The 19,296-nt window shown below is 36.7% G+C and overlaps 1 pseudogene; it reads left to right on the top strand.

Annotated features, from left to right (window-relative positions):
* Positions 1-4,378: 4,378 nt before the first annotated feature.
* Positions 4,379-19,296, top strand: part of LOC101343987 (RNA-binding protein EWS-like) — a 50,963-nt pseudogene continuing 36,045 nt past the window's right edge.

The raw sequence follows: 19,296 nt of genomic DNA, 5'->3' as shown, positions 1-19,296 counted from the left end.
TGTCAGATGAAAATAGAATGTAATATTGACACATTATTTATTAAAATAAAACTAAAATCATTTTATCTCTAAAATCATTTTCTCATTTTGTTAAATAATGACTTATTACATTTGTGTATGTGTGGGCATGAAGGTTAATGGCAGAGGTGAGGAGAAATGAGGGTAGGAAGACGTAGTTTTGTTGTTTGGTCTACCATTGATAGAAGAACTACAATTAAATTCAGTATCATTTCTTTTGTTGTTTTTATAAGTAATACATTATCAAAATAAAAATATATATTATTAAAAGAAATAAATATTGCTAGATTATTTGGATTACAGTGATCAGAATTTCAAAACCCAAATAAAGACTTTGTATGTTTGCTGTAACTTGGGATAAAGCGTGAATTATACCTGTACAAGTTATCTACTATGACTACATATGTGACTGAATTTGAAATAATTGGAAAACATGAATATGTTACTATTGTGACACAATCTGAAATTTTACTCATTTAAATATTGGTTGTTCATTTAATTTTGAAGTCTAAATCTAAAACTAGCTACGCTTTGTAAGATATTTTACACTAATATTGAATTGATGTAGTGCCCAGTCTTGCATCCTTTTTAAGGACTTTACGTCTTTTTCTTCAGATAGGATTTGGCAATGGCCAGAGTACTCTCTTAGCTCAACTGGCCGGCATGTGCTGTTCTTTCTCCTGATAGGATTATAGTTTTTCCTACTAACTCAAATTGGCTGTTTAAATTGTTTTTGTTGTTGATGTTTTCATGTCATTTGGATTCAACGGCATGTCTGAGATTCCTAATGTAATGCTGACGAGCTGTTGCCAGCACTGGCTGGAGTGAAGACAGGGCAGTCACTTGGTCAGTCTCTGAATGCAAACTGATCACTGACTGACAGACTTTGAGAGTGTAAGGGAGATTTCAAAATTATCTGTGCTTCAGTTTTTCAGCTGAGGAAACTAAGGCTTAATGAATATGATCATCTTGCACAGAGTCACACCAACAGTTAGTGGAGGAATTTGGACTTGACTCTAGGACTTACGGGGGAAACCAAATGGTTCCTGCAGTGAAACTTAATATTGTTATTTTATGTGTGTAGGCATGCTCCAAATCATTTTGAAGGTTTTATTATGACTAGACATTAGAATAACTAGATTTTATTTCCTCTTTTCTATTATTTGTGTCTCCTTGGTTAAATCATTTGTCTCCTTTATACTGAAATGTCCTTATGTACTAAATGAGAGTTGGTTTATTTAGTTTCCTTTTTAGAAAGAAATGCCCGTGGTTGGTTATGAACAACTGCTTTGAAATGTTTGAGATTAGAGATGAAGGCTTACTAATAAACAAATTTAATCACCAATGGCAAAGGTGCCTCTGATATAGTTCAACTACTAAGTGTGTACAACGTAACACAACTGCTCTTTATCAATCCTGTTATTATGTAATCTAATAAGCCTCCTGTATTCCCAGTAAGCTAATTTATGAACAAAAACCTAGGAGCGTTAAGGATTAAAATAACCCAGAGTAATATCAAGTGATTTGAGAAAAAGAGAGGAAACTTGTTTGCCTGAGGTGTCACTGGTGAGGGTGGGAGAGTTTGTAAGCCATTTGTATGAAAAGGAGCTTTTTTGTGAAAGAGAACTTTATTTTAGATGTCTGTGTTTATAAAGTAAACCAAATATGGATAGATTTCAATATTCGTTTCTGTAGTATACATTTTGGCGTATCTTTTTATTGCTTGGCATAATGACATGTATAGTATTTTTTTGGGCTGATTTTTCTTTCATGCCTCACACTATACTGCTCGGAAAAAATACAGAAAATTACATTTTCCTTTCTAACCTCAGCGTTTATTGAAAGAATTATGTCACCTTCCATCTTATAAGGAGAGCATTTTTTTCCCATAACGAATGGTTTCCCATAATGTTGAAAACAGTGTTGGTTTTTAATTTGTTTTAGAATTTATATGTTTTTGCACCTTTATGTGTTTATCTTTATCATCTTTAATGTTAACATTTTTCATTGATATTTAATGACATTCTTCATGGACTGGTACTTGGCAGTTCACAAAACTTATGATTAAAACTTTCTGGATTAGAAAACGTATCTTGTATTCAGAAGAATTGGATTTTTAAACATGGATTTAAAAAATAAAGAAGGAAAAAAAGCCAGTACAGTTTGAAGTTAATTAACAGTGGTCAGGTCCTACAGCTCTAGACCCTATAAAAACACATAAAATGATTGTACAGTCTATAAATGTGTAATTCTTTCATAAAATCTGCCTTTCTATTGTTCTTTACTTTTTGAAGACATGTGAAATTAAATAATCAAGGAGTATAAGGAATGTTGTCCAATGAAACTGTTTAAATTGCTTCTTCATTTCATTCATACATATTTTAAATGTTAGAAGAGATAGTGCCTCTATGTGCTGCTTCTTTGAGAAACTATTTCATGAGGTTTTGGTTGTAAATATCTCATCTCTTTGACTTTGTTTGCTGGTTACTGCAGAGAAGAAGAGTGGATCATTATGATCTAACTTAATATTTTTGTGGTTTCTTACCTAATGACATGATTGGAATTGACTTGAAATACAAGTTATTCTGATTTTACCTCCTATCTAGATGAAGAACTATACACTATATATAAGCATCTCTTTCTAAAGACACAACTTCACTTCACTATTAGAGTTCTGTTTCTCCAACTTAAAATTTACCAAATGTTTGTAGATTATTCCCTCTTATGTTGAATCAAATTATGAGACATATCATATAAATATTGTTTGAAATATATCCTAGTTATTCAAAGCATAGACCCATATCCCAAACTATGATATTTGATGTCTCAAGTAAAAATTTTATTATAATGGGTCATAAATATATAAGGAATAATAATAATTCTCAAAGGATACATCAGTTTTAGATATAGGTATGTAAAAATAAATTGGCATGTAAGACATTTGGTGTAAATTAATATTTTTATTAGGTAAACTGTAACTCATAAAAATGAGAGGGAACTCATTTAAATTGCTATTTGTGAAATATGCGTCTGTGTGGTTACATTGATTTTACTACTCTTCATTTTAAATTGTTATACCTTAATATTTCCAACCCAAGTAGTTTCCCTGCAGCTGTTTATGACAAGGATATATAATAGGAAAGTTTCAGTTTGAATATAAGTGAAACATTGGATTTGTGCAGTAACATTATTTGCTTTCTTTATCTCTACAGAGCCCCCCACCTCATTTCTTATTTAGTGTTTTATGTTAAATTTCAAAGTATCACTCTGAAGTGCAAAGAAGCAAGTTTGGTTAAATCACTTGATTTTCCTTGGCCTTAGTTTTTCATTTTGACTATTAGATTACCTAGAGTTCCATGATTCTTGATTTCATATTTATTTCTGACTATCCCTTGATATCAGACTTTGAATATTTACTAGCCATAATTATTTCAAAGCAGTCAATACTAGACAATACTCAGCATTTTTATTATGAGAATTTGGGACCTTACAACAGAGTATATTTATGATTTATATAGTTCTCAAATTTCTCAGAGGTCAGTAGATGAAGGAAAAATAAGTTATTATAAATAACTTTGCTTCTATATCTGGAAGAAAATAAACCATATTTGAGTCTTTTAGATAAGTGCTGTGTCCATTAATAGAAGTGAGAACCTTTTGAAGACCAGTAAGTTTGAAAAACTCAGTCAGAGCACCTATTTTTCTATGGTAGGAGCTACTAATTCGCTTGAGTTCTTCTCTAGGAAATCAACAACCCCCTTCCCTAGTTTTTCTTTTTTAAATGAAATATGTTTAAGAAAATAAAAACCGGTGGTATACAACTACTGGTATAAAAACTAAGCTATGCTGTTTAGCTTTAGGTGGTTCTTAAATAGAATAAATAGTACAAGGAGCAATGATAAGAGTCTACTTCAGTCCGGTAACAACAACCACAACAAAACAAAATCTTGCTTTGCTTAGGCTATGAATATATGTGAACAATTTGTCAATTCAGGTGAAAACAAAACAGATTTACCGTAAGAGTTTGTTGCTGGATGATAACTCCAAATCTAGAAAATTACTTTAAAAATTACCAAAGCAAACAAAATCACAGCAGAGCAACTGATGATGGAGAAAACCGTTGTATTAATCAGAATGACGTCCTTTATCCATATCTGAGGACACAATTGGTGGCCTGTGGGCTGTTGCTCACCTGCAGATGCGTGTGGCTTATTGTACAAAATGTCTGCATTCACAGTGTTTCAAATAGTTTTGCATTAGTTGCCAACGGTTAAAAATGGGAGATTTTTCTCTCTCATGCAAACACACACACACACGCACACATACACACAATACTTTTTATCATTTTCACAAAAAAAGAATGAAAGAAAAAGGAGAGGAGAGCTGTATTAACCATGAAATGAGACCTCTTTCTCGCCTGACGGTTGTCAACTGGAACAGAGTAAGAGGCCTCACCCCTTGACTCCCATCCTCTCTGGTTCTCAGCACTACCACCCTTATTCCTCTATTGCTTCTAACTCCTGTTATGTTCCAGGTGATACCTAACATGCCCCATAGGCATTTTAATATTTTCCCCCAGTTTATAACATACACACCATTTTCATATGGATTACGTTAGTGGAATATCACATGTATGGTGTTCATTAAGCAAGCAGTTATGACCAAGACGAAGAATCAGTTAAGAATTTTATAACACCTGCTCTGAGTATCCAAAATGTGAGAGTAACCAAATGCTGTTGTAATTTTCATCTCCTTTTTGGGGGGGTGCAGCACTCCTCCAAAAAGCTCAGATACTCCACAATCCTAGTTGGTTAGGAAAACATCTTGTCCTATAAAGAATTCACAGCTTATATTTAAAAAAAAATGCTGCGGTTGTTTGCTGATATTTTTATCACATGCTTATAATGTGAACTTCAGTAAAATCTTTTGTGTAAAGCTTTTTCTCTGATGGTTGTTTGTTACTTATCACACCTAATGTATGGACGAGTAAAAACGGAAATAAATAAAAACCTAAACCAGCTGGATGCATACACATCAGGGACACAGTTCTTTCAGACAAACCTATGAATTCACACTTGTCAATTTGCTCCAGGAATATAGGCACTGGAGATAGTGTGAATGGGGGCTCTTCCCTTAGGGCACAATATGTCTGCATTAAAAATAGGCTGGTGTTATTTAGAAACTTTAAAATGCAGTGCAGTATTAAGGTACATTTTCGTTGTATGCCCTGAAAGACAAACAATAGATCCTCTAATATGTACCGTTCTTCTGTAGACACTTCTTTTTTGTACTGTCCCCAGCTGATAGTTAAAAGTTTCCCTGAGTTGGAGAAAATACAGGATTGCACAGTGGGAGACAAACACTCTGTGGAGAAAATCTTTCCTTTTTTATTTCCTCAGGAAACTGTGTGTTCCCACATTGTCTTCCAGGCAGTGACTCAGCTTATCACCTCTGCCTACTGTAGAGTGCTCAGACCATGAAATTATGTAGATGCTTAAATAATCACCTCAAGTCTTTGGTAATGAAAGAGCTTCAAGAAGAGATAATTTTTAAGATTATCATAGGTTAAGCAGTCGTTTTTTTATTTTCTAAAAACAAAATATATAATAATACACTACTCTGTGATTCAGTAATTGTAGGCAATCAAACTTTGTGATTAAGGATGTAACTTTGCATTAAACTTCTATGGTGTGAACCCTAACTTCCACCTTTTCCTTAATATATAAACGTTTTGTCATTCCTTTACCTCTTCAAGCTTCAGGATTCTTCTGTGCTATATGGAGATGATACAAACTACCCATGGTTTTGTGAACTTTAAATGAATAATAGTGTGTAAAACGCATAATATTGAGCCAGTGATATAAAAGAAAATCAAATATGAATATATACACATATACGCATACAGATGTATACACAGATGGATGTTTGTGTATGTATATATAAATATGTATATACTTGTGTAATAATTTATACCTTATAAGTAAGTTCTGAGGAGAAATAATTCTAAGATCCATGAGGGGTAAAGAAACTGAAATTTCTGGAATAGAATGCACTAATCTGGTCTTGCTCTATATCAGGACTCATTTGTTGGCACTAAGCATTTATACATGTCTCCACCTGCCAAAATCCTCGATTTTGTGGTAAGAGAGAGGTAAGACTTTTCTAGCAACAAAGCAGTGGGACATGGAAGCCCAGCAAGGCTTCCTGTTGCTGATTGTCAGACGATCTGCTTATTCTTACTTTCAGATAGGCCTTATTTTAACTAATTTATTGTCAAAAATAAGCCTAAGTTATATATAAAGGCAAAGAAATGTACTGAATATTCTCCATTTATGCTATATTCACGCTCTCCCGTCTCCGGTTGCTCTGTTGCTTGAGAGGTTGACCTGTGCCTGCTGACTCAGCTCGACTCCTTTGTATTCTAGCTTTTAATTAGATTAGGCCGATGGGCCTGTATTAGTTGTCTAGGGCTGCCGTAACAAGGGACTTCATTTGGGTGACTTAAAACAACAGAAATTTATTCTCTCACAAATCGTTTCTTTCATGGAGTCTATTCTCTTGCAGACTTCTCTAGATGTCTGAATCAAGGTGTTAGCAAAGTTCATTCCTTTTGGAGGCTCGGAGAGAGTCTGCTCCATATGTTTCTCTTGGGTTTTGGTGGTTGCCAGCAATCCTTGCTGTTCCTTGGCTGACAGATGCATCACTACCATCTCTGCCTCTGTTGTCACATGATCACCTCCCTTTGTTTCTCTGTGCCTGTCTCTCTCTTTTTCTTCTTATAAGGACACCAGTCATATTGCATTTATACTGCAGTATGACTTCATCTAAGGAGTCCTGGTAGCACAGTGGTCAAAGTACTTGGCGGCTAACTGAAAGGTAGGTGGTTCAAACCCACCAGCTGCTCTGCTAGAGAAAGATGTGGCACTCTGCTTCTGTAAAGATTTCAGCCTTGGAAACCCAATGGGGCAGTTCTACTTTGTCCTGTAGGGTTGCTATGAGTTGGAATCAACTCGATGGCAGCAGGCTTGGTGTTTTGGGTTTATGACCTCATCTTAACTCATTATGTCTGCAGGGACTCTATATCGAAGTATGGTCACATTCTGAAGTTCCTGGAAGAGATTGGTTTGTAGGAGGAGAAGCTATAAGTTTATTACCCTAGCTTCCTCCCTGGGGGTGGGGGTTGGGGGGTGGGAGGGCACTTTATCCTGTCTGGTGGTCCTTTGTGGCTATATGTCTGATCAAGTCCAGAATTCTTGTCTATTACTATTACTAATTCCAGAGTCTTTCACAGTCCTTGTTGTTTCCCTTAGCTCTACCCTGTCCTTGGTAAACAGTCCTTCATTAATTTCTCTTCACTTTTTTTGCTGTGACATCTGATTTTTTCTAGGATCTTGACTGATAAAAATGTCTTCCATGAAACAACATGAATTATTTCTTTGTAAAGAGGAAGGAATAATAGATTATTCAACTCCAGGGATCAATAGCATTTAATGTATCCGTTTCTAAAGCCAAGAAAAGCTTTCACCGATTTGTCTAAATTTCTCTGTTAAGTGTTTATAAAACTGGTACAACTGTATACATGTGTATAATATCTTATTGACCTAAGTGCATATGCAATGCTTATATTTTAGAAAGACTAGTGTGACAACAGAATGGAGAGTTGCTTGATGAGTGTTATAACTGGAGACAGAAACACTTATTGGAGACTGTAGAATGGCTTAGATAAGAGATGAGAGGATCTTGAACTAGGGAAGTTGGAAGAAAGATAAACTGGAGAGGAATTATTTTAAAGTTATTTAGGAGGTATTATAGCACAATGGTTAAGAATGCTCTGCTTCTCACTGGGGCTGTGACCTTTTCTGAGTCTCAGTTTCTTCATCTGTAAAATAGGAAGAATAGTACCTAATTTCATAGAGTTGTTGTAAAGATTAAGTTGATATATGTAATGTGCATAGGATAGTTTCTGGCACATAATAAGTATTAACTAATGTAGATTATTATTAGTAGTATCTTCGTGTATATGGAAGGATAGGAATGGAGAGAATGTATCTAGGATGAATTTTAGATGTATGATTTGGTCAAGTGTGTGGTTTTTGTTGCCATTTATTGAAGTAGGTAATGTAGTAGGAAGTTCAGATCTTGAAGCTTTTATATTACTTCCGAATAGATTTGTTTTTCAAATTTACATCACTGCTGTCTTAGATTACTGTCTAATTCTGTCATCATCATGCTCAAAATATAGCTACATAAATGCCAGATTCCTTTGCCTGGAATTCCAAGTGTATTCTAGGTATCTCCCATTATGACTGTCTTAAATTGTTCTCTCTATCCCCAGTAGAGTCATTTACTTATAGGAAGTGATCAATAAATACTTGTTAAATAGAATTAAATGGAATGGAAATTCTAGTCTCCAGGCACACATCTCTTACCATCTCCACAAAGTGTTTTGAAATTTCCCCAGTCAGTAGTTGTTGGCTCCCTCCCACTGAACTTCCTAAACCACACTGCCCATGCCATTTACTAGGCACACCTTACTTCTCCTTACAAAGAGAGAATATTGTTGAAAAGAATATTTAGGAAAAAGCAACTAGGATTAAATTCTTGATCTACTAATGACTAACTTCTAATTGTAAACTTCCCTTCTCCTTTTCATTGAATAGTGAGCTCCTTCAGGTCAGTATTCAAATATTACATACCTGTGGATCCTGTACAATACCTGAATACTACTATGTGTTGTAATTAAATTCTAATTAGAAAATGAATCTCAACATATGCATGATATTATTAAAATAAAAAGGTTCTCTTGATAGTTATATATCTTTGAATTCTTAAAACTGCAGTATTCTTTTAGAACAAAATTTGAAAATTATTGTTTTTTAAGTAAGATGGTGCCTAATGGATTTTTATAAAGAACATAACATCTAAAAGAATTTAAAATCTCAACATGGTTTTTAAAAGAACTTTAGAAGAAGGTGATCCATTCCTGCCCATTATTGTTTAGTTATCACGGTAGTCTCCGAGTGCCTCCACACAATTGCTGGGCTTTGGTTCAAATATCCTACTTGGTTTAATTCCCAGTTGGATTATTTAAATGGCCTTTTTACTATGTTTCAAGATCTTATTTACCCACTAACTACACAAGGGAGAAAATACTGAAGTTGTAAAGGATTTCATTTTACTTGGATCCACAATCAACGCCCATGGAAGCAGCAGTCAAGAAATCAAATGACTTACTGCATTGGGCAAATCTTCTGCAAAAGACCTCTATAAAGTTTTAAAAAGCAAAAATGTCACATTAAGGACTAAGGTGTGCCTGACCCAAGCCACGGTGTTTTCAATTGCTTTATATGCATTCGAAAACTGGACAGTTAATAAGGAAGACCGCAGAAGAAATGATGCCTTTCAATCATGGTGTTGACAAAGAATACTGAATATACTATGGCTGCCAAAAGAACAAACCAATCTATCATGGAAGAACTACAGCCAGAATGCTCATTAGGAGCAAAGATGGCGAGACTTTGTCTCACATACTTTGGACATATTATCAGGAGGAATCAGTCCCTGAAGAAGGACATCATGCTTGGTAAAGTAGAGGGTCAGCGAAAAAGAGGAAGACCCTTAACGAGATGGATTGACACAGTGACTACAAGGATGAGCTCAAGCACAACAACAATTGTGAGGATGACGCAGGACCGGGCAGTGTTTCGTTCTGTTGTACAATAGGGTTGCTATGAGTTGGAACTGACTCGACGGCACCTAACAACAACAACAACACACAATGAAGTTAAAATTCCATAGCATGTGATGCAAGGTCTGTCACAATCTGGTCTTTCATCTCCAGTCCAGCCTTCCACTGCACCTCACCTCACTTGCCATACTGAAGCTATCACCTCCACATAAGGGTGGCATGCTTTTCATGTCTCAGAACCATTAAATAGACTGTATGTCAGTCTGGAATGCTCTTCCCTCTTTTCTCAGCTGACAAACCCTTTATCTTCTTAAACCCGTTGCTGTCGAGTCGATTCTGACTCATAGTGACCCTATCGAACAGAACAGAACTGTCCCATAGGCTTTCCAAGGAGTGGCTGGTGGATTCGAACTGCCAACCTTTTGGTTAGCAGCCAAGCTCTTAACCACTGAGCAATCAGGGCTCCCCTTTCTTATACCCACATAAATTGCTCCTTCCTCAATCAAAGCTCTCTATTTCCCATGTCAGAATCAGTTGTTACTCCTTTGGTGTTCCCACCAGCCATTTACTTAACTTCTTCTAAGTTATTACATTGAGAATGGACTCAAGCGTAACAATGATTCAACAATTGTGAGAATGGTGCAGGACTGGGCAATGTTTCGTTCTGTTGACATAGGGTCGCTGTAAGTCAGAACCAAGTGGACGGCAGCTGACAACAACAAGAAGTTATTACATAGCTTCCTGCCTGACTAGACCTAACTCCTTAAGGGTAGAACTTTTGTCTCATATGTCTTTTGCATTTCCATAATCTCACAGAGTTTTGGTAATCTCTGGTAAATAAATGTTCTTCAATAAATGCATTTTTTTTGTGAGCAATTATTTCCTGAAATCCATATGAATATATTCATCTGCGGAGTAGACATAAGTGTTTTCTGTACAGGTAGTCCCCAACTTACAACGTATCTGAGTTATGACGAACTGCACTTACAACTGTCCGCTTTTTTGGTACATCTTATCATTAGTAATATGTACTACCTACAGTGTTGCCGCGCATAATCTGCTGATGCTGTCATTCTCAGACGTAATGTTTCCAACCCCTGAAGACAAATAAAGATTGGATTTATAAAGATACTGATAATAGAAGGCAGTAACAATGAAAACTAAAAAAAAAAAGAAATAAGGTATTGAACTTATGTCAGGACTGACTTAACAACAATGGAGTCTTTGGAACAGAACCCTGTTGTAAGTCAGGGACTACCTATATATTAGAATTAATATTTGATATACCAGTGTGAACTTAATAATTTTCTTTTGCCACCAGCTAATACTTACCCTTCTTCCAGTGTTCTCCAATTTAGTTATATGGGATGCATTACCAACTCTAATTGTATCAACCCAAGAACTCTATTTTCTTTTATCTCCAATCTCTCTTTGTTGCCTGAATCATATAACAGATATAGAAATAGTATCAACTCTAATGCCACAGTTTATTTCACACTCACCTCATTTTTTCCCCTCATAGGTGCTCTCTGGAAACTTTATTTATTTACTACAGTTGACTCCAAAGTGACCTAGTATATCTTTCTTTCTTTCTTTTTTTTTTTAGTACATCTTTCCTTTAATTTATCTTACCCAAAGTGGGCTCTATAACTTTATATGATTAAGTCTCCAGTATCCTCAAAAACCCTCTGAGGCTCTGTTATTTGCAGAGGATTTGGTTTTAACTCCTCAATCTGTCATTCAAAGCCCTTACCAGTGTGGATCACTTGTTATATTGCTTTATTTCCTCCACTGTACTCCATTATCAGATATTTAGTATCCTTGAGAGGATTTTGATTTCTCTCGCCTCTGAGTCTTTGATATACGGAGCTACTCCCTGCATCTGAAATATTATTCTTTCCAATGTCTGTCCAATAAAGTGCTAACCATCCTTCAAAGCTCAGATCAATCCCAGCTTCTCAAAGAGACAGTCTTTATATCCCCTCTTCTCACCTTATTCTGTTCTCTCCATCCTTCATTTCCCTATATCATGCTGATTGAAGATTTCTTATAGTGCTTTTCAAAGTATTTTTGTATTAGAGTACAGGTTCTCAGATTTGGATTCCATTAATGCAGATTCGTATTTACCGATTATGGCCAATGGTTAAAGAGAAAAGGTTTGGCGCTTCCTGTCACCCAGTCCCACAACCAGAGGTGTAACTAGGATATATATGGCACGTAGGGTGCATGCCCTGGGTGCCGCTTGAGGAGGGGGACTAATTTCTATTGGCCATTGCAGTTTCCATCGCCAGCTATGAGAGATCATTCAGCAATTTAAAACTAATTGCCATAGGTACTATTTTCCATAGATAGGCCCCTGCCCGCAACCCCTCCTCTTGGCATGAGGCATGATTCTCTCGGGATTCAGACATCCGTCCCTGGGTTGAATGGATCCATGCCATCATCACATTTAGTCTTGATTCATTTGAGTGCTGCTGAATTCTCAATTCCAGTCTCTTAGTTAAGCTGCAAAATCAAGTTAGAACTTGAATTTCCAACCAAAAATCAAAACATGTAACCTAAATACTTATATCTTCCATGCTATTTCCTGCTATCATTTTTGTCACATTCTAATTCTTCTAGGTTTTATTTTCTCTCCTGCTTTTGCCGAACTTTTGAAGTTGTACTGCACAGTTATATACTTTTATTATAGCACTGGTCCTTTACTCGTTTATTCAGAAACATACCTGTTTTTTCTTGGTCCATCTCCCTCAAGTTGGCTACGTCACATGTGCATTATATAATGGTTATCTACTCCAAAGGCTGACAGTTTTCTCTCTTTCTCCTGGTACAATGCATAAGTACCAAAAATATAACATTTGCCATTCTTTCCTCTTTTACAAAGGTAAGATAATCACCAACAGAAGTTAAGAAAAAAATCCCTCACATCTTTAAATTTTCAACCAATTTACAAAGAACAAGAATTTAAACAACTTCTACTTGAATCTGAATAGGGAGACAAAAGTGGATGGTCAAGATGAAAAAAATCATTGAATCTGTTTCCTTTGCATATTCATCATATTTTGCAAGCAAACTAAAAAGATGTTATGAGATGTTTGATAAAACAATAATTTTGATCAATGGTTCTGTGGCTAGAAAGGGCCACAGAGAATACCAGGATCTGTATTAATTTTCACTAAGGAAAGAAAGTGTTCTGACTTTCTCTAGACGGAAGGTAACTTGGACATTTCCTGGTTGTTTAATGAATGTACATTTTTAACACGCACTGCCAGTGATTATGGTGCACAGGCAAACTAATGTATGTGACTCTCTCAATTATACTTAAGCTCCTGGAAGAAAGAGAGAATGTTTTATGCATTTTTGTATCACTCACAGGACTGAATACAATATTTAGTACAGAGTATCTACTTGATTGACTATTTGGCAAATTGAATGGAGTTACTGGAGATCAGATTTTTCTCATACCTATTTCTTCCATGCTATTTCATACTTTGATTCCTATCACAGTCCTGTCTAGTCTATTTTAAGTTCTTCTTCCCTCTCCTGTTTTTTCCCAGCCTCTACTTTGAAGTTGTGTCACAAACTAATTTTAATTTAATATGTCATTCTAGTTGAGAATATTTAGTAACCGTTTTATGGCTATAGGCACTTTCCTTTTCTCTTTCTCTTGTTTTTTTTTTTTCCTTATGCAAGAAATGGAGGAATTTATTTTATCGTACCTATTCATCAAATCAAGCCCTGGCGGTGCAGTGGGTGAGAGCTCAGCTGCTAAGCAAAAAATTGGCAGTTCGAATCCACCAGTCACTCCTTGGAAATCTTAGGGGGCAGTTCTACTCTGTCCTTTAAGGTTGCTATGAGTTGGAATCAACTTGATGGCAATGGATTTTTTTTTTTTTTGGTATTAATAAAGTCTAGCCACAACTCATTTAAACAACCCTGCTTGAGATTTTTATCTTTAATTCTTACATGTTAGTCATTCAAGAGTCTGCCAGAGCTATGTGCAATATGTACGCATGACTTTTTCTGTCTGGGACTAGGGTTTCCTAACACATAACAAAGTTCATCCCAAAGCAATGGGTGAAGTTAGCCTTTAAAGGGGGAAGACTTTCTACTGTGTTCCTATGACACAACCTTGGGTCCCCTCTCCTCTTTACTATTATTATGATAAATGGTAGCCTTTAATTAATACTACATAGCTGCACGAGGTAAGTGCAGTGTATGTGTTTGTGAGCAAGGGGTGGTAGAAATTGTGGTAGTCGTGGTGGGAGGGGTTATACATTTGCTGAGTCAATTCAATGCTGATGAAATGTTTCCATATTTGCATCATGGCTCATGATTCTGAAAAACTATTCAGATGTTAGATAAATAAACAGAATTTAAAATATAACATTCTACTCTTCACAAAAAGTAGATTATTGTATCGCTGTCTCAGTCTACACTGAGAATGTGAGTACCCAGGGATAATAAATACAATTGCAGATGTGATATGCCATGGAGGCTACTTTCTTTATATGCAGGTCATGTTTTCTGGATACTGTCACATTGAAAGGCCTGCCTCCTCTATTCTAGCACTGTTCCTGAAGGATAAAATCAGACTGAGCTCTGTTACCACAGGATCTGTATCTCTTTGCCAAGTTGCTTGATTTCATTAAATTTTAGCAGTAAGTTTCATTTTTCAGTCTGTTTCTTTCTTTCTAGAGAGCACTACTAATAAAATAATAATACTTATAATAAAGCAGTAAACTAATTACATCACAAAACTACTTTCCAAGACTGCTGACAGAGGGTGACCTAGTTTTAACTCTTCATAGCTTGTGAGGAGAATATCTGTTAAGGCATTATTATTTTAAGATATTAAAAATATCATTATTTTACATATAGGAACAGTTAGCTCCCCCCATTTATAACTGGTTACTCTGCTGTTTATGGTAATTCCTGCTGGGTATGTTTTAAAAACGTATGTTCGGTGACATATGGCCTGTGTCTGTCAGAGTCTGTCTCCAGCGACAGGGAATCAGTCCAGATAGAACACTGTAAATGAAAAATGCTTTTCTTTGTTTGCACCGTCTTGGAATCTCTGTCTCACTCGGTTTCTCTACTCTGTCTCTGTCTTGCTTTTTTTCTTCACTCATTTGACTAATACATTTGAAGTTGAGTATTTTTAAAAATAACCACTGTTAGTGGTTTAATGAAAAATAACCTATCTATTTCTAAGTAGAATGCTGCATGAGGTTGTACACTTATAACTTCTAGAACTGGAAGAGATCTTGATTAAATAAATTATTATAAAATGAATTATAAGGAATTACCATTTTCTTTCTGAATATATGTATTTTGATATTATATATTCAGAAAGAAAACAGCAATACCTTAGTAATAATTGTATGTTCAATAGTTATTAATGGGAGGAAAGATTAAAGTAAGGCCATATCAATTTTCCAGGTCAAAAAAAAAAAAAAATATATATATATATATATTCTGGTGGTTTAGTTTGGTAATGCAATGTGACTGCATCCATTTTAAGGTCATTGCACTCTTCTTTGTAAGAATCGTTACCTTATAAAGTTAAGCTATCGTATAGGAACTGGGTATTTTTTCTATTTTTCTCTGGCCCACATAAAAATGTGGTAAGTTGAGTACCACAGGGTTAGTGGGAAACTGTTAATTAGCTGTAATAGTTCTTATTAGATCTGCCTGTAATACAGCAGGACCCACAGAACAGGAGAAGGTAGCCTCATTCCCTGGTCGGAGACAACTGGCTTTGAATGCTAAGAAGCCTAGTAGGTAGATGTTGGGTTTCAATTACCAGCCTTTAGGGCAATCAGTGTATAACAGGCAAAAATTAGAATATATCTTTTGGTTTAGACATTTTATTTGGTAAATAAAATCTGGAGGAATTACATAGATGATGTAAATAATGCTCTATTGATTATCAGCTGTGTCAAAAAAGGTTCTAATTGAAGCTATTAATTGAAAGATAAGTAAAACTATCAACAGGCTCTTCTTCCCTTACTGTAGTGACGTTAGTTAGGCCTGCCAACAAGTGAGAACCTCAGAATCAGATGTAATCAAATGATTACTCAGAACTGATTATAGCATCACTTTCGTGTGTGTCTGTGTGTCTGTGTGTCTGTGTGTCTGTGTGTCTGTGTGTCTGTGTGTCTGTGTGTCTGTGTGTGTGTGTGTGTGTGTGTCTCTCTCTCTCTCTCTCTCTCTCCACTCTCAAGATAAAGAGAGCCAGCTAATCACTCAGGAGCCACATCTACTTTGTCTTCCTTCATTCACTTTCAAACATATCCTTACTAATCACATATATATTTGATATGTGAATTCCGTTAAGACCCCATTCTCATCATAGTACTTTATAGGGTGTTCTTGAAACTCATCAGCTAAATAAGTTCTTGACTTTGTCCCCTACTGACCATTATCTCTTTTAAGTTTTGGTTCTTATTTATCAAGGGTACAGTGTTTCATGGGTAAATGTCAGGGACAGATAACCTCCCAAGTTTAGTGCAAACATGGATAATCAAGGCAACCTTAATTCTCTGTGATACAGGCTGTTCTCCAGGAAAAAAATGAAGGGAAATTTATATTTTTTATTAAAATTCATATTTTATAACCATCCCTCCTTTTCTTTAATTGTATTTAAGTTAAAAATAATAGACTTCATGGCTGGAAACTGAAATTCCTTTTTAATAGTCATGCTTGGGGGTTGGGAACATGACTCATCTATTGTGCTATCTGAAGGAAGGCAAGAAAAGGAGAGAGAGAGGGAGAAAGGGAGTGAGGAGGGAGGGAGGAAGGTAGGAGAGGGAAATAACACTGGAAGAAAGGAAGAGAGGGAGAGAAAGAAAAAGGTTAGACAAGAAGGAAGGAAATATGGAGGAGTTGCTTCCATTCCTACTGACGTGTCGGTTTTAGTGACTATATCCTAGTATCACAAGAACATGTCAAACTGTAAACATCCCATCTTTATTTCTGATTGTTCAATAGCATATTCGTAATACAAAAAAAAAAAAAAATTAAAGCATTTGAAGTATGCTTCTACTACTGCCATTAAAAAACAAACAAACTTGTTGCCGTCACGTCAATTTCAACTCATAGTCACCCTATAGGACACAGTGGAACTGCCCCACAGGGTTTCCAAGAAGCAGCTGGTGGATTCAATCTGCTGACCTTTTCTTATTTAGCAGCCGAGTTCTTAACCACTGTGCCACCAGGGCTCCTACTGGACCCCTCCAATGAAAAATCTAAGTATTAGAGCATAATTTTGTCCTTTCTTACAGAAAATTAGTTTGTAAGCTATCACTCTGTCAATGGTTTATCACTATCTTTGAGAATAAACCTTTGCTCATTTTTAGCTAGTCTATAGAAAATAGGGTGATGAGCTTGAAGAAATGAAATATTCTTGACATCTTTCTATAGGTTGGACTTTAGTAGCGTGGGTTGACTGGAAATTGAATGTGTAGTAGAAGGAGGAGAGTATGTTTAGCCGACCAAGGTGAATAAATGTACAGTGTGAGTAGAAACAGCTTCATTATTTGGAAGATAAATAGAATTCTGCAGATTATAATAGATGTTTTGCAATTCATCTGCAAGTTTGAAACATACACCCAAAGAAATGGGTTGGGAAGGCATTGTTTGTTTTAGTTTTATCAACTCCATTGATACCAATTATTCAAATCTGTGACTTGCATACATAAAGTAGGTAGTCTATTGTTGGAGTCCAGGATTTAAAAAAAAAAAAAAAATTGCAACTACCAATCAGTAAAAATACTGCAATGTAACAGTTAGGGAAAATGTTACAACATAAACAACAATACGCATTTCAAGCAGCACTTTCTCAGATATTTTCTATGTAGAAGCTACCATACCATAAACAGAACAAGGGGAAGACAATCTGTCATTCTCAGGCTGAAGGAAACTGTGATGTAAATTATCTTACCGTAGGAGTTATAGGAAGAGAAGGAGACATTAACCACACATTACAGTACCTGCAGCCAAGCTGCAGCCCAGCAGGGCTACAGTGCTTACACCTCCCTGCCCACTCAAAGATATGCACAGACCATCCAGGTATTTCAGCAGGAAAGTTATAGAACCTATGGACAGCCCACTGATGTCAGCTACACCCAGGCTCAGACTGCTTCAGGCTATGGGCAGATCACCTATGCAGCTTCTTATGGACAGCCTCCTACTGGTTATACTACTCTTACTGCCCCTATGTGTATAGCTATTCTGTCCAGGGGTATGACACTGGTGCTTATGATACCACCATTGCTAAGATGACCACTCCTTTGCAGCTCAGTCTGCATATGGCACTCAGCCTGTTTGCCCAGCCTATGAGCAGCAGCCTGCAGCCACCACGCCTGCAAGAACACAGGATGGTAGCAAGTCCGCTGAGAGAAATCAACTTCAGTCTAGCACATGGGCTTAAAACCAGCTCAGCCAAGGATAAAAACAATAATTACAGTTACCCCAGGTACCTGAGAGATAATCCATGCAGCCAGTTACCACACCTCTACCCTATCCTCCTACCAGCTATTCCTCTACACAGCTGACTAGTTATATCAGAGCAATTACTCTCACCAAAATACCTATGGGCAACCCAGCAGCTATGGACAGCAGAGTAGCTATGATCAATAGATTAGCTATGGGAAGCTGCCCCCCACTAGTTACTCTCCCAGCCCCCATAACTGGATCTTATAGCCAGGCTCTAAGTCAATATAGCCAGCAGAGCAGTAACTACTGGCAGCAGAATTCATTCCAACAGGACCACCCCAATAGCATGGATGTTTATAGGCAGGGATCTGGAGGATTCTATGGACCGGGAAAGAACTGGAGTATGAGTGGTCCTGATAACAGAGCAGGGGAAGAGGGGAATTTGGTTTTGGAGGCATGTGCAGAGGTGGGTGGAAAGGAGGACATGGTGTAAAGGAAAGCACTAGAGAGCAACGTGGTTTCAATAAGACTGGTGGATCCATTGACAAAGAACCAGATCTTGATTTAAGCTCTTCTATAAATCCATATGAAGACTCTTACAACAGTGCAATTTACACGCAAGGATTAAATGACAGTGTGACTCTAGATAATCTATCAGACTTCTTTAATCAGTGTGGGGTTTGGTAAGACGAACCAGAGAACTGGACAATGCATGATCCATATCTGTCTGTCTGGACAAGGAAACAGGAAAGCCCAAAGGTGATGCCATGGTGTCCTTTGAAGACACACCACCTCCCAAGGTTACTGTGGAGTGGTTTGATGGGAAATATGTCCAACCCTAAAGTTTTTCTTGCTCAGAAGAAGCCTTCTATAAAAAGTATGCAGGATAGTATGCCCCCCTGTGAAGGGTAGAGGGATGTTGCCACCATACCATGGAGGTCCAGGGGGCCCAAGAGGTCATGGAGGAGACAGAGAAGGCCTCCCTCCAAGAGGGCCCTGGGGCTCCTGAGAGGACCCATCTGGAGGAGGAAACATCCAGCACCAAGCTGGAGACTAGAATGCCTTCAGCTGGGTTGTGGAGACAAGGACTTTGCCTGGAGAACAGAATGCAACCAATGTAAGGCTTCTAAACCTGAAGGTTTTCTCCTCCA

Source organism: Trichechus manatus, unplaced genomic scaffold (genome assembly GCF_000243295.1).
Source record: "Trichechus manatus latirostris isolate Lorelei unplaced genomic scaffold, TriManLat1.0 scaffold00196, whole genome shotgun sequence".
Lineage (NCBI taxonomy): Eukaryota > Metazoa > Chordata > Mammalia > Sirenia > Trichechidae > Trichechus > Trichechus manatus.
This window is presented reverse-complemented; position numbering and strand designations above follow the sequence as displayed.